Source organism: Grammomys surdaster, unplaced genomic scaffold (genome assembly GCF_004785775.1).
Source record: "Grammomys surdaster isolate TR1022 unplaced genomic scaffold, NIH_TR_1.0 167, whole genome shotgun sequence".
NCBI classification, from domain to species: Eukaryota; Metazoa; Chordata; class Mammalia; order Rodentia; family Muridae; genus Grammomys; species Grammomys surdaster.
The window spans coordinates 3,641,848-3,659,255 of NW_021604615.1; the positions used below are offsets into that span (position 1 = coordinate 3,641,848).

Sequence of the window (17,408 nt, forward strand, 5' to 3'; positions counted from 1 at the left end):
GTACACAGGACTTAGTTTATGTAAAAAATGACATAGCTGTCACATTTTCGAGGCCCCTGCCTTGTCCCTGTCACATGAGACTATAAAGGTGTCCAGAACTCCACTTTAAAATTATCATTCCCCAATGCCTGTTCCTTTGGGCTTGCCGAATGTCATTTTTCTCAGTATAGCTCTTCAGTGATTACCCCACTTCTCTTACCCATTGTTCCCTTTATTAGGTAAAGCCTCTCACATTTTGGACTTAGATCTGTCATGGGATTATGAAAGACAAAATAAAAGACTAGGCTCTGGAAAAAGATTTCCTAGTATTAAATACTTATTAATTGTGGGAACCAAGGCAAATTATTTAATGTCTCTCTCCTTCAGTTTTGCTGTCTTTAGTCATGAATGTAATAATAGTTATTGTGACAAAGAAATGAAGCAATGCATATAAAATGTGTAGGACAGGACCCTGCGTGTGCTAAGTGCCCTGTGCGTTTTTCCTATTATTATGGTAGAATCAAGTCATTTCAGAGCTGGAAAAATGCTAGGTGTAGCCTTCCTGTGTTGGAAGTGTCATAAGTCTTTTTGAAGAGTTATGTAACTTCTCGAATGTACCAAATAAAAAGAGACTCAGTAGCTCCATTCATTCACCCAGTGGAAATCTCTGGGTATTCACAGTTCTCCTTTAAGTAAATATTCATCTTCTTTCACTGCTATTTATTATCTCCAGAAAGGTTCCTTGGAGACCTTTAGAGTCAGTCTAATCCTCTTCTGTCTCAGTCCTTTAATATCTGAGGATATTCAGGATGCCAGCTTCTTTTTCATACAAATTCTTTTATGAAAGTTACAGGCACATATTCTCAAGCTGTCCTCCCTAGATAGGATTCAAGTTCCCTCACCACCTGGCCACGGAGGGTCATGGGAGCTACTGTCACTTCAGTAAGATCCCATTAGCCCGACAACAAATGACTTAGAATCAAGTATTTATGCTGCTCAAAATCAGTTAGACATATCCATTTGTCTTAGTTCTTTAGAGAGTCCACATGTGAGATTGGTGAGTTTCTATTATCTAGTGTTAAGGAGGAATGAAGTATTCAACAGCTGAGAGTCTCCCATACACGGGCATCAAAGACTTGTTGGGTAATCATTAATTTTGAATGTATAATTTGAGTATCTCTTGACATCTAGAACCTTATGGTAAATATGACAAGAGCTTATGTAGATTTCTCAGATAGGAAAGTATAAAGGAAATAACCACACACACAGCTGCATTTACTATCATGGTAGTTTGAATAACAATGGCCCCCATGACCTTATATGTTTAGATGTGTAGTCATCAGGGAGTGGCACTATTTGAGAAGGCTTAGGCATGGCCTCATTGAAAGATGTGTGGGCTTTGAAGTTCATGCTAGCTCCTCCTCGACCTCAGCCTACTGGTCAGGATGTAGCTCAACTATTGCTCCTGTGCCTTGTGCTGCCATGCTTCCCACTGTGATAATAGTGGACTAAGTCTCTGAAACTGTAAGCCAGTCCCAGTTAGATGCTTTCTTTCCTACTAGTTGCCTTGATCATGGTGTCTCTTCACAGCAATAGAATTGTGATTAAAACAGTTCTCCTTTCCACAGTCCACTGAAGGAAAAGGACAAAGTACAGAGTAGTAGTAAGCCCTGAGGGGCAGAGCAGATTTCTGAAGCTGGCATGTCATGTGGTACATGAATTCCTTTCATCACAACTGTGACCCAGGAAAAGCAACTTGAAGAAAAAAGAGAGTATTTGGGCTCACAGTTCAAAAGCATAGAGGTGGAAGTAATTCTCAGCCATGGCTCCTCAGATTTCAGTGAAATAGGAAGCAAAGAGCAGGAAATGCTGGTGCCCAGCTGGCTTTCTGACTTTTCTGTTCATTCACCCTGGATCCCAGTCCATGGATTGCTGCTGCCCACAACCTGAATGGGTCACATCAAGGGAATACTCAGAGGTGGGCCTCTTAAGTGATTTCAAATCTAGTTGAATGCCCATGCAGACCAACTGGGAAACAGTAGGAACCCACAGAGTGACAGAGCAAGACATAAACTTACAGTTGAGGTGGACTACACATGTGAAGTGATTGCTTCTAATCCACATGGTGGGATACGTGTAGGATGAGTGTGTTTCACTGGAAGAAATGGGTAGATAAACTCCAGAGAGGTAAGAGTCAGAAAGCAAAAGGCAAGCCCAGAGGTTGAATAGTAGTAATATTGAATAACACTTGATCTAGCTTTAAGCAAATGCTTAAAGGGAGGGATGGGGTTCTTCTTTACAGACTATGTCAGAAATGAATTGTGATGACATGACACAGTTGGGGAATGACTGTTGAGCACAGGAAAGATAATCTAAGACTGAATCCCACCCCTACCCACAGTCTTAGCAGAAAGTGGAAGAATAGCCAGATTTTGAGAGACTGGGACCCTGACCTCTCATCACCAAGGTGAAGGTGCCATTTTGTGATCCTGTTACAATGAAAACACAACCTTCTACACAAACTTTTCTATCTCCAGGATGCTGAAAGCCAGTCATCACTTCCCTCCGATGTTTAGGACGTGCGACTCCTTGTTTCTCCATGGCCCCGTCACTTTCTACACTGAAGTATGATTTTTTTTTTTTAAACAGGCACACCGTTTCTATAGACTACGAGCTTCTAGTATCGGAATCTATTTCTTACTCTTCTTTGACTCACTCAAGGCACTGAACGGAGAGATGTGCACATAATAAGCACTTGGTTTTTATTGAAGAGAGGAGTGATCTAATTTGTGTAACAGGAAGATGAATGGTAGACTTATGTACAAAAGGGATTGCCAAGGAGTAGGGCTACGCACTGGGTATAGAAATACTGCAGTGGATCTTCTGGGAAACAAAGATTAATGGCAGTAGAAAGCAGAGGAAGAGATGTGTTTGAGGGACTTTCAAAGAGAAACTGACAGGGGATCTCATGCAGTTGTGTGGCTTAAGTACTTTAATATGCTTGATGACTCTCTTATTTAAATAACTCGGCTTTGGCTCTCTTTTGAGCTCAAAGCTCATATGTTTAGCTGTCAGCTTGTGTCTCTCCCACGCTCAGTTCTTCGCTTCTCTGGACGTCCCTGAATTCTTTTAATGACATCCCCAATCGTGGATTCCTCGGGAGTCATATTTGATTTATGACTCTCTCATCTTTTCTCACCTGGCTCCATATCTATCCCATAATCAAGTCTGGTCCCCCAACTCTGTTTCCTACTTGATATCTCTCATCATATCCTGCTCCAGCAGCTCTGGCTTCATCATCAGTCATCTTCCATGGCACAGAAGCTCCCCAACTGGGATATGAGCTCCAGGCTCTCTTGCCTTTTCACAGTCCACTCTCCAGACAGCCAGCAACGTGATCTTTGCAAACCAGAGTTACCACTTGCGTGGTGCGTTGTTCGAAACCTTGCAGTGCTGGCCTCTGTATGCGGAATAAAGCCCAGCACTCCCCTGAGCCTTCAGTTTCCCTCTGTGACATCTGAATTGTTCTTCAACTTTTACCCTCATTCCCTTCTGAGCCAAGTCTTTGTGAGAGTGAACCCACAGTGCCATAAGGCATGAGTCACGCCCATCCTCTCCTATGAGATTCTAGCCTTCTAGCATGACTTCAGACACGACTGAACCATTCCCAGTGAGCTGGAGAAAGGCTGATAGACACATAGATGAAAGTGTTCTTTGTATATTTTGAACATGATCCTTGACTCTGGGCCTCTGCTCTTGATCTTTTCCCTGCAATACTGCATGTTCGCAAGCCCTTCCAGAATCCACTTCTTTCAACTGTACAGGACATAGCTCTGAATTTAATGTCAGTTCCCAAGGAAGCCTTTTTTATGTTTTAAAGTAGCATCATCTTCCAAAGCATCCATGTTTTATTATTTTGTTATTTTCTCCTTAACCATGTAGAGTGTGTGTGTGTTAGGGTTGTTATTACTGAGATGAAGTGCCATGATCAAAATGCAAACTGGGGAAGAAAGGGTTTATGTGGCTTATGTTTCTACACCACTATCATTGTTGAAGGGAGTCAGGTCAGAAGCTCACACACAGCAGGAACCGTGAGGCAGGAGTTGATGCACAGGTGCTGCTTACTGGCTTGTTTCACATGACTTGCTCATGTTTTTCTGCTTACATGGCCTGTTTTCTTACAGAACCCAGAACTAGCAGCCCAGGGATGGCACCACCCACAATGAGCCGAGCCTTTCCCATCAATCACTAATTAAGAAAGTGCCCTACAGCTAGATTTCATGGAGGCATTTTCTTACTTAAGGTCCCTTCCTTTCTGACAACTGTAGCTTGTGTCGACTTGACATAAAACTATCCAGCACAACCAAAACTTGTCAACTTGACACTCAAACATATAACTGTCAAGTCGCAATCTTTCCTTTCTCGTTCACCTCCAAGATCACACATTAATGTAAACATCATAATATAAAACATTTTACAAACTTTAAAAGTCCCACAGTCTTACAAATTCAAACACTTTAAAAGTTCAGTCTCTTTAAAAAACTCCAAAGTATTTTTTAAAATCCAAAGGATTTTTCTTTTTTTAAATCTAAAATCTCAACTGTGGTCTCCTAAAAAATCAAACATAAGTTGATCACTTTCTTATTTTAAGAGGGAAAAACTAGGGCACAATCACAATCAAATGAAAGAAGAGTTGAACTCCAACTGTGTAAACAACTCAATGTCTAATGTCTGGGATCCAATCACAATCTTCTGGGCTCTGGTTACCCCCTTCTGCAATACTTGCTTGCATCAAGTTGACATAATACTATCCAGCACAATATGCATATGTATATACACAACAAGTGTATATACATATATACACTATATATAATATTATATATAATATACATAATATGTACATATTACACACACACACACACACACACACACACACATATATATATATTTGGTTTTTGTTGTGTTAAGTATATTTAAAAATTGCAGCCCAAATGACATATATCTTGATGAAGTGTTCTACATTTCTCTGTTGAAATGTGAATTCTCCTTCTCTTTCTACCACGCTGTTCTGAGGGACTGAGCTCAAGTTGTCAGTCTTGGTGCCAAGTACTGAAGAGCTAAAAAACATCTCACTATTCCTGTGATCCTCTTGGATGACCATGAGCCTTAGTTTGCTTCTGTAGTACATGACAACAACCCAGCATGGCCAATCATAGCCGTAGTCTACCAGACCTAATTTTGATCTGAGAGCTCACCTTCCCTTCTGAAGAGCACCTGAAAAGGTCTCTCACTGATGCCTTTTTGCTGAGTGTCAACAGTGCTGAATCCTTAAACTTCACATGAACACATTGGCTGCAGTTGCTTGTTGTTGTGGCTGCAGCCTACAATCACAAGAGGAACAACCCTTCTCACAATCTTTGCTTCTGCCTTTTCCAGGTCACATAACTTCTCTGTCCTGAACCTTCTTTCTTGGGAATCCCAGGATGTTCTCATTCTCCTGGGTTGTGGGTATTGTAAGTTGTATGGAGTCTCATTGATTACATTGATGAGAGGGTTGTGGGTAGTTTCTGGTTCTCAATTCTAATTGTATCAGTCAGGATATGATAGAATAGATGACAGTAACAACAAAGACCAATGGTACAATGATATAGAGATATGTACTTTAGTGGCCCTTTTGGGTCTCTGTTCCATATCATTTAAGGCAGAGAACATACAGCAGTTGTCATCTGCAACATAAAACATGTCATTTGCATTCACATTTTAATGACCTAGGCAAATGGCATATCTATGACCAACTGTTTAAATAAGGATAATACAATCCACGGCAGCTGCAGGGATTCTACGGGAAACTTGATGGAGAATATTGATCAGTAACATGTCTGCTGCTTGCTGTCTCACCTGACACTCCCCTTGACTAAAACTCAAGTGTGTGTTCAACATCACTTGGTAAGCAGATTTGGCCTACTATGACAGTTTATGGCTGGGTGGATCTAGTTAGGCCCAGAACTCTGAACACCATGGTGCAGATGATTCTGTGAGTGGAGAGACCCCAGAGACTGAGGAGCCTTCCCTAACAAGCTTGTACACATCCTACTAGAATGGACTCATAAACATTGCTGGATTTCCTCAAATAGCATGGCTTTCTTCTTAGAGGCTCGCTTATGTTGGTATAGATCTACCCTGAGAAAATCCATGGGGGACTGGCTTTCCAAGTCTAGGTAATAGAGTCTCTGTCATCTTCTATCCAGAGGTTCTCTTCTCTTTGTTGGCAAATAGTCTTGGCTAAATAGCAACTCACATACCTCTTAACTCATATGGTCATCCTGTGATTCTAGTGGGGAGGTTTATGTAAACTAATAACTAAACATGATGCTGCTTTTCAATAGAGAAACACTGTGTGCTCAGTATAACTTAAGTAAGGCCTATAACATATCCCATAAAGAACTTGGCTCAATAATACAGGTGACACTATTTTAAAACATTTTCAGGAATGCTAAACATTAGCACACCCATTTATTTGTACTATTAAAAAATACATTGCTAAGATCAAAATTCAGTTCATTTCTGGGGTCCATACATGTCCAAATGCCATCTTATTTAAATTGACATTGATAAACTTCAGCTGTATTTACAATTCCCACCAAGTACAGCTAAGCTTGATTGTATATGCACAGTCTTCGGGATAGCAATGCTGTCCTGTCAGAGTAAGTGACTTATAACAACCTGGACTGCCAGGCTGCTTCTCCAGAAGTTGGCTCGGCTTCAGGTATTTTGAGAGACTTGTCGATGTTATCACTCTAAGTCCACAGATACGCATTTGACCTCCACAGGCAAAGGAGCGGCTTGAAGGGTGGGAAGCAAGTGAAATAGACTCATGTAGATGCTAGCAAGTTAAACGTCGCATTTCATGGCATCATAGCGTTCTGAGAATATCAATTTATTTCTCATCGTGGAAAGGTTTTAAGGTTTATAATAAGCTCTCCTTCTCATTGTAAAATCATGCGGTCTTCAGAAAGTTAAAAATACACATACATACATACACATACACAGATTACACCACAAACATACACTACACACATGCACACACACACATACATACTACACATATACACTGCACATGTCACACATACTACACATACACACTACACCATACACATACACACACACCTCACGCATACACTGCACACACACACACACACACACGCACACACACACACCTTGCACACATACACTAAGGAAAAAAAAAAAAGAAACCACCTGTAGCCATAGAGCTTCAGATACCCTGGAGCTGGAGTTACAGATGTTTGTGATCCTCCATATAGGTACAGGGACATGAATCCAGAAGACCTGGGTGAACTACTGCTCTTAACCTCTGAGCCAACTCTCCAGTCCCAACAGTATATATTTTGGTTAAGATTTAAATTTAATAAAAGAAAACAAAGAATGCTTAGAGATTTGTCAATTATTTGGAAGCACTTTATGATTATTAATTTTTAGATGTGTTTATAAGATGTATTTTTACTCCATGAGTATGGATGTTTTGATAGCATGCATGTTATGTGTGCCATGTGCATGCATGTTGGATCTTCTGGAACTGGAGTTACGGACAATTTTGAGCTGCCCTATGGATGCTGGGAAACAAAATAGGGTCTTCTGCAAGAGCAACCAGTGCTCATAACCACTGAATCATCTCTCTCTTCCAACCTTTATATTTGTGTGTGTGTGTGCGTGCACGCATGTATGTCTATTTTCCTGTTCAAGTGTGTGTGTGTGTGCATGTGTATGAGAGATATGAATGCATTATGTGACCTGCATGTGCAGGTTAGAGGTCAGAGTTAGGTGTCCTCATTTTTCAGACATGGTCTTCCACAGAACCTGGAGCTCACTGATTATTAGACTGACTGACCAGCAAGCTTCAGGGTCCCAGCAGTTTCCACCTCCCCAGCAATGACTCATTGAACCCAGCTTTGTGTGTATATGACTGTGGGTGGTGTCCATGTACATGTTGTATGTGGGTGTGTGTACACATGTGTAAGGAGAGAGAGAGAGAGAGAGAGAGAGAGAGAGAGAGAGAAAGAGAGGGAGAGAGAGAGTTAAAATTTAGCCTCTCTCAATTTCCCTTATTCCCTTGAGGCAGGAACTCTCACTGCACCTGGTGCTCACTGTTGTTTTTCTAGATTGATGGCCACAAACCTCAGAGAGTCTCCTTCTTATCCTCCAGAACTGGAATTACAAAAATACCTTGCCATGCCCAGCTTCTGATGTGGTTTGTAAGATCTGAACTCATGTGCTGAAAGCCTTTACTGACAGCTATCCCCCTGACCTCCAGCCCCTGGGAGCAGGTTCTCGGGAATTTATGAACTGGCATGGGACTGGTCACATTAATATCTAAATACTGTTTCTATTAGTCTCTCCTGTAGAAGCCTCTCTCTTGTAGTAGTTTTTATGGTAATACTTCCCACACAGGAGGTAGATGTGAAAAAAAGCTGCAATACTTGAAGCTGGATTCAAGTCCCTAAGTATCACAGCAAGCCTCAAGTTCATTGAGTACTGTGTGACTTTTCGAGAATATTTGCAGTCCCAAGAGACAGGTGATCCCAGCAGAGCCTAGAACCAATCAGCATTGCCTTTGCCACCACCTGCCTCTGGTAAGTATCTCCCATTGTCTTTGAGATGGTGTTACCACCCACATGACTTGACTCTCTCCAGCTGCACCCCCATGCATATTTTTATGCAGAGGAGGAGGAACAGCCTCCTCTTTGCTTGGAGGATGCCTCTATTGGTGAGCAGAACTTGCAGGGAAGGGGAACTCTCCAGTTGAGCATCCACTCATCCTGCTGAGGTATCATGGTGGATACATGACACCTCGGGTATCCATATCACTTACAGTTAATATTTATTCCCACCCACTGGGTGTGTGGCACTCCATCCCAGGAAGTGTTTACTTAGAAAGCCGTTGTGGGATTTAGCGGGACCTACATCACTCACTACTTTGTGAGACTTCATTGTAGTGTGTTTGTCACCACTGAAAGTGGTGAAGTAGAAAAGGCCATTTGGAAGTAACTTCTCCTCTCTGTTTACTCAGCCTGTGTGGGCTAATTGCTGTGCTGACAACCCCTGGCTGCGCTTTCATTGGCTGATTCTGTGACGATTAGAACGTTAATTACAGCTTTCCTGGCTCCACAGTTAGGCCTGCCTTTTTTTTTTTTTTTCTGATGAAATGGGTGCTGTTAATCTATAAGTTTGAATGACATTCAGTTCATTAAAGTGGATGACCAGGCTTGGTTGCCTATTCTCACCCCATCCTGGTAAATCCGTATTAAGGACACTAGGTGTGTGACTGGTATGTCCAGACTCTCAGATTCTCTCCCTGAGTCTTCGTTTCTACTCTATTGTTTTTAGAATGACTTTCATATTAGGAAATGATGACTTGCTATGTTAATTTACAAATTGAGTTCTCGCCCCTTCTGCTGTTATTATTCTTCAGCATTGAAGCTATTAACTAATAACTTACATTAAAGAGTCTATATGTCTAGCACAATACTGGGTGTTTATAAATTCAGTTAATTTCTACCCCACACACAAACCCTTGTGAGATAGATGCTACTTTTAATCCATCCCTACAGAAGAGGGAAGTCTTTAATGAGTTTAAGTACCTTGTGCAAGTTTACACAATCAGGTTGGCTAGGCCACACTGGTATGCTTGAAAACCCAAATCTCCGTGGGAACTCTGAGGGTTTCAGGCTTTAGAAAATCATTGGGACATCGATGGGAACAGAGCTCCCAGCTCTCCCGCTAAGATGTCCCTGGACATGATTCACAAGCTCAAGCAAAGATTTTGAGGCTCACATCCAAGGCAGATAGAATGAAGGAATGGTCTTCATGGTTCCACAGCCTTCAAAACACCTAGCAGTAGGAAGTTTGCCAGAGGCCGTGTGTAAGTACTGGCAGGGTTAGAAGGCCCGAGTGGCTGAGGGGTAGGGACAAAGATACTTCATGATGTGTTATAAGTGGGTCACCAGCACACAACCAGGTTGGTCTGAGCAAATCTCACTGAAGAGTTATAGGCCTAGTGACCTTAAAGAGTCACAGACCCTTCCCCATGCCAGGTACAAGCCCCAGGAAGGGCTAGACAAACACAGAACTGGTAATGGTCATCATCTGTTTCCTCACAGAGAGCTAGTTTAAATAAGAATGCATGTGAGCTGTTGAGAAAGATAGGCTGCTGTATTTCTGCTGGCCTGATACAATAGGTAGATCTCATGAATTCATGTAAAACTTCTACACTGCCATAGAATTGTTGCTGGTCAAGAGACTTTGCTTTCTTCCCTTATAATAATGAATGGTAGGTGAGGTACATTTTTAGATATATATGCTACTTATTAAACTGATTATTGGTCAATCATATCTACTGAGGATGTTGTCCATAGGGTCCAAATACCTGCTCAAGTTTTGGGAGTCCTCCTTAAAGGCCATGTTCCAGCATCCAGTTGATATGTCTACTTTAAATAAATCTTAAAAGAAAGTACATGTTTTCAAAGGTCAGCAGAGTAGTCACCTTGGGAGTGAGAGTAGAAACTGGAAGAGAGGATTCTGGGATATCTGGAGCACTCTCTGGGTTGTAAATCCTCAAAAAGGTACAGAAGTCCCACCTCAGTATCTTACCCCCAGTACCCTTTACCTCATTTGGAAATACTGGAGTATGCTCATATAATATGTCTGGTGTTCTTATAGGAAGAGAGGAGGCTTCCAGAGACACAGACAGATACACAGAGGCAAGGACATATGGACACATAAGCACAGACTGGAATGGCATTGCTACCAACCAAGCAAGCAACTGTCAACTGTCTCCCAAGCCAGGAGAGAGGCCTGGCCCAGATGTACCCAGAAGACAGGGCAAATTACCTCTGGTCTCCACTGCCTTGTTTGTGGGAAAGTTCCAGCTACTCTGGAAGCCAACAGGCAGGTCATTCTGGGATATGTAGTCTGAGCATAGGTTCTATGGGGATGTGTAAAATCTCACCAACTTTTGGGGTTAGAGAGACGGCTTGGTATGTAAGAGTGTTTGCATGAGAACCTGAGTTTGGATCCTAGCACCCACATAAAAGGATGTTTGTGGCCTGTAGCCCCAGCCCTGTTGGGGGCAGACCCAGCAGAATTTCTGTGGCCTGTGGTATACCAGCTTAGTTCCAGGTTCAGTGAGATGACCAGTCTCAATGGTAGAGAGTAGCAGAACAAGAGTACCAGCCTTTGCACACGGGAACATAGGCACACACACCCATGCACATGCACACCCCTGTGTGGGCATACACACACACGCACACACATACACACACAGATTCGATAAGCTATGCACTTAAGAATTATATATTATATTTCAACAATAAGAACATATACAGATCATGGGTGGGTGTGGTAGCATAGGCCTTTAATACCAGGATTATGCAGGTAGAGACAGGTGAAGCTCTATGAATTGGAAGATGGCCTAGTGTTCTAGAGAGTTCCAAGACAGCCAGGGCCAAATAATGAAACATTGTGTAAACTGATGGTAGTGGTGGTGGTGGGTGGTGGTTGTGGTGGTGGTGAAGGTGGTGGTGGTGATAAACAGATTATAAGTAAGGTCTTGGGGAACTGGAGGAGGACAAAGTCCCTTCTTGTCCTCAGTAGGAAGAAAGAGCTTCATGCTTCATCCACTGCAGATTCTCCTTGTGTGTCCTGGACAGTTCTTTAGAAGAAACCAGTTGATTAAACGTATTAAAAAATGGTGGAAAAAGAAGCCAGACAGCAAGTGTGTGTGACTGGGAGTGACTGCCAGTGACTGACGGAAGGAATGACAGAGAGTTTAAAGGAAATTTGATTTCTCCAAGAGTTTATCTGTTCCCCTGATCTCAGGCTGTTAAGCCCGCAGTAATTAGAGGTAGCTTTTCTAGTCTCCGCAGCCCCTTGTTAATGAGGCTTCCCTCATTTCTACCAGCTTGGGCTTTGTTTTCTAATGGGTTTCCCCTTGATTGTCATGGAAGCATCACTTAGATAAGAGAAAAGGAAAGTGGTCGGGAATGGAAGCTGCCCGAGCAACAGGGCGTCTCCTGTGCCTTGGAAACCTTTGGTGACTTTGCTTGCAGCTGTCACTGGTGTTAACTTCTAACCCATTAAACTTGCTTGCAGGGTGGCTGGAGTCAATGAAGCAGGGGGCAGCCTTCCTGGGCCTCCCCTTTCCAATCACCCTGAAAGAAAAGAACACCGAAAGTTCACAGGGAGACTGTGGCTGAGGAGGCAGTGCAGGGAGCGAGTCTTTTAACTCTTAACATTACCGTCCTCTGGCATCTCAACTTTTATCTGCCCATTAACTCCTTAAGTTTGCTCACCCATCCATTTATCTATCCAAAAGCAAGAAAGATAAAAAGAGCCACAGGATGTGTGAGAAAACCTTCTAGGTGTCCTGCGGATGTTCCGCTGAATCCCAACTTTGCCTAATGGAGCCAGCATCCTGAGGATGCAGATTCTCTGTAATGTTGTGGTTTTTAAAAAAGCATTTGGCTTTGAAATCCTTTGGACTTCTCTAAACTCATTTCCACTTCCAGAAAAAAACAAAAAGTGAAGAGGTTACTCTCACATAAATGTGGCAAGATTGCTTTTCATACAATAGTAAAAAGGGCTTCAAACAAATTCCCCATGTTTCTATAAATCTCACACACCTGAAATACCACACAACATCAGCACTGGGGAGGGTGAGACAGGAGGACTGTGATTTTAACATGAGCCTAGGATGTTAAGGGTGAGGCTCTATCCAGAAAAAAAAATCATTATATCTCATACATGCTCATGTGCCTTTTTATACTTTTAAATAGTCTGTTTATGGTCCAAGAATAAGATTAAAAAAAACTGTTCCAAGCTGGATACTAAAACAAAATTTTTCTTCATACCAATGTAGTCCAGTTTGCTAAATTCACATATGATTGTTCAGATGTTTGCTAACAAATTTCTGTTACCATCCAAGAGAATCCTAATTGTTGAGAGGAAATGGACCCCAGTAATTAGCTGAGTTTTCCTGGTTTTGAAGGGGTGGATAGAAGCAAGAGTGCTCATAAAAAGTGAAGGGATTCTTCAGAAAGGGCCCTCAACACAGTGTAGACTTTCTATATATTCATCCAATCATGTAGTGTTCAATAACTGTACAAGAAATTAAGTCCCTCCAGCAGAAGTCTCTATAGTTTTAGAAAAGATATTAACACAATACCAAGGCACTTTGGATACATTTTGCCGTAGGACAAAGAGCTCATTGTGATCTTAACAAGCTGTGATGGTGAAGGATATTAATGCATCTCCCGACTGGAGATGGACTCTTTGGAGGATGATATGTTACACAGAGACTGGGTTCTCCTTGTCCACACTATCGCTCCTTCACCACCCAGGTGGGCGGGGTCACCTCATGAATAATTAGTGAGACAGAAATGCTCAGGATAACACTCAAGACAGACAAGGATGCACGTTTCATCTCCAATCCAGCTTTATGACTATGGGTAAAGCCCTTACTGGCACAAAAGTAACAGATTCTAGTACTAAAATTAAATGAGAAATCAATTTGGTCACAAAAAATATCAACAAAAACTAAAGTAATCTGAACTTTCACAGTTTAGGACAATGTTTGTTTTTTTTACAGAGTCTTTTAATTGCAACACCTGTGAACTGACAGCTTGTGGCAAGGTCCGCCTACAGTGGGAGGAGTCGGAATCCACGTTCAACTATCCACCTGACCCCTGTTTAGTTCAGTTCAGTTGACACCGTTTCTAGTAACTTCCAAGCATGGTGCTAGGTATAGAGCCTGTACAGCCAGGAAGCCCAGTTCCGGAGCCACGAACGGGACTTAGGACCCTTTCGAACCCCTTGCGCTCCCACCATCGTTTTCTACTGCAGTGTAGCCATGGCTCCGTCTTTCTCTGTGAAGTTCTCTTAGGAGGGAAATGAGTGAAGGAAAGAAAATCAGCTCTGCATACAGCCGTGACAGGAGCCGTGCACAGTGCACTGGCAGACACATGAACAGTGTGTCAAGGAGCCTGAGGTGCATTCATTAACTCTGACTCGGAGTGGGCCGGATGACACAAGGAAGAGGATTCAGTCTAAGTGAAGGAAGTCTTTTAAAATCCTTTAGGTAAAGCAAAACAAACAAAAACCAAATAAAATGTGTGGTGGGTAGATCATCACTTCCCACTTCAGTAATATCTTTAGAAGCCCTTGACTACGTTTCCGCTCTGCTCCCACCCCCACGTGCTTGTGGCCACCTTTTCATGGAAGCAGAACACCTCTGTATTCATGAGGAGAATTCTTGAAAGCCACAAGGAGGTGCAACTCACTTCTTGCTGCAGAACATCCCTGGTTTCATGACAGTAGAATCCTAACTTGGGACTAACGTTCCCTCTCTGAACCACGATGCAGGATATAAATTTGGACCATGCTTTCTCAGGAGCTCCCTGAGATGGGCAGGACAACAGGAAGCAGGGAAGGCCTATGGTTTTCTCCATGTTTCCTACCGTACCTGATTATCCATTGGGCTAGCCCTGTATGCGAGATAAGACAAGGGAGATGCCCAGTGCCCAGGAAGGAGCAGACGAAGTATGCTGTGTCAGCTGTGTTAAGAAGGTGAGTGTGCACATCTCCAGAAGGAAGAGAGCTTCCTGCTATAAGCCTGTCTGCGGTAGAGCCTGGTAAAAACACCGTGGGACATAGCCATGCTGGTATCAACCTTTGTAAGCATGACTGCATGCCAAGTCCATGCTACCCAGATTGTCTTTGCATTCAAATCGTTCAAAGAGTCCTTTCCCCGGCTCAGAGAATTCCCAGGCCATTCTGATGGTCAGGTAAGACAAATCTGGACAGTAGATAATATCAGTAAGTGGATAATAACAGGGTCTCCCTCTGAGGAGAAATCTTTAACAGGGTCTAGTCATTATCCCATTGTGTTTCCCGTGTGTCTTTCTCTTTAGAATTCCTGCAGGCTACTGTAGCTGTGGGGAGTTTCACAAGTTAGAAAATTAAGGTTGACTCTCCTCTGATCTTAAATTGAGAGAGAGAGAGAGAGAGAGAGAGAGAGAGAGAGAGAGAGAGAGAGAAGAAGAAGGAGGAGGAGGAGGAGGAGGAGGAGGAGGAGGAGGAGGAGGAAGAAGAAGAGGAAGAGGAAGAGGAAGAGGAAGAGGAAGCAGCAGCAGCACAGGCTGAACCCGAACTCCTCCTGATCTACCTGCTTCCACCTCCCAAGTGCTGGGATTAAAGGTGTACACTACCACACCTTGTCAGAACCCTGACTTTCATCTGCAGAAGAGAATGTCTATACAGGGGACTCACTCTGATCAAATATGGGATACTTCAGCTCATGCAGAGAGGTGGGTGCAGGACATAGCTGGTTCCCAGAGTCATGAGCAGAAAAGGCCTTTGATCTCCCAGAAGCCACAGTGGAATCCTTGAACTGGCAAGGACCCTACGAGGATTGCACAGCCCCTGAGGCAGAATATGACACTAATATCTGGGATCACATCTCTGAATGTGGTGGCCCGGAGCTATAGCTGGAAACGCTGATGTGCAGAAAATAATGTCCTGTTTCCTGGACTCTTCACGAGTTCTGGCTGAAAGATACTCCTCATACAGTAATAACACCACATTTCCTGCTGCATATTATGAAATGAGCTCAATTGATCTATCTTCAATTTACCAAATTTATCAATATAAACCCGCTTTTGAACCTATTTTAATTGAAGTCTCATTATAATGGAAACTAGAAAGCTACATAATTCCACCAATAAATGCCTGTTTCTTCATTATTTAGCATGCTGTATATTTAATAAAATATTAATTTATATTTTATAGCAGAACATTAAGGGACAGAAACCAATTTTTTTTTTTTTTTTTTTTTTTTAGCGCTGATGGTTATAGTTTTAAACTGTGAGCCTCTCTTTTAGAAGCTCTTCTGTAATTTATTTCACATGTTGAGTTTTTTCCTGATTAAAAATCTTGCAGATAGAAAGATCTCTGTAGATTCCTTTTAGGAATCATTTGTTTAATTAGGCAGGGACCTACCTTTTAGGCATTCACAGACTCGGTGCATTGGAGTGACACAGACCTTGGACAGTGACTTGGAGACCTTTACAAACTTTAAAATATTATCTGTAGCTTTTTGACACAGAAGCCTCATTTCCAGGCATTTGCTAAGAAGTAAACTCTGATCACTTACAATGATGAATGGAAAGAGATTTCAGCCAGGTGGAATTTGGGAAAATGGCATCAGGTTTCAGAGAACCTTGCTGTCCCAGATAACGTTTTTGCCAAATCACATTGGTCATGATGTCATGAAATCCACACAGGCAGCATGAGTTCTGTGTGTATCACCTTCTTCTCTTGGGGTTTACATCATGGTAAATGGTAAATTCAAGTATCCAGACTGGTGGTATGACCTTCCAAATGCAGGTATAATGTGCTTGGATGTGTTTGTGGGATAATGATGATGATGATGATGATATACTCATTTGCTTTAAAATTATTGCTTCTTATTAATTTTGCACTGGTGACCACTCACCCTTAAAATACAAAGAAGTTTTGTACGGAAAATTATTTGATATCTGTCGTAGTTTCAGCTGTCGACTCGGCCCCCAAAGTAGAATCACCTGGGAAGATGTAACTTCAACTGAAGAATTACCTAGATGAGAGTGGCCTGTTGGTTTGTCTGCAGGCCAGTCTTTCAATTGCGAGTTGTTGAAGGAGTGTCCAGCTTACTGTGGGAAATACTGGCCCCAGGCAGACAGGCCTGGGACAAATAAGTAGCTGAGCAAGCCAGAAGAGTGTGCCAGTAAGCAATGTTCCTCCATGATCTTTGCTCCAGGTTCCTGCCCTGACTTCTCTCAGTGAAATTTAAGTTGCTTCTGCCATGGTGTCTATCACAGCGACAGAAAGAAAAACTAAGGTAAGATAATAAATTGAAAAAGAGAAAAAGCCTTTCCAACTTGGGCCCTGCAGAATGGCTCCCGAAAAGAAGGGCGGCGAGAAGAAGGGCCGTTCTGCCATCAACGAGGTGGGTGGTGACCCGAGAATACACCATCAACATTCACAAGCGCATCCATGGACTGGGCTTCAAGAAGCATGCTCCTCGGGCACTCAATGAAATTCGAAAGTTTGCCATGAAGGAAATGGGGACTCCAGATGTGCGCATTGACACCAGGCTCAATAAAGCCGTCTGGACCAAGGGAATAAGGAATGTTCCATATCGCATCCGAGTACGTTTGTCCAGAAAACGTAATGAAGATGAGGATTCGCCGAACAAGCTCTACACGTTGGTAACTTACGTGCCTGTTACCACATTCAAAAATCTACAGATGGTCAATGTGGATGAGAACTAACCTGCTGAATGGCAATTAAAGTTGCAGTACTGCCAAAAAAAAAAAAAA

At 42.5% G+C, this 17,408-nt stretch overlaps 1 pseudogene; it reads left to right on the forward strand.

Moving 5' to 3' along the window:
- Nucleotides 1-11,265: 11,265 nt before the first annotated feature.
- On the forward strand, nt 11,266-17,398 carry LOC114620312 (annotated as a pseudogene).
- The last annotated feature ends 10 nt before the right edge of the window (nt 17,399-17,408 follow it).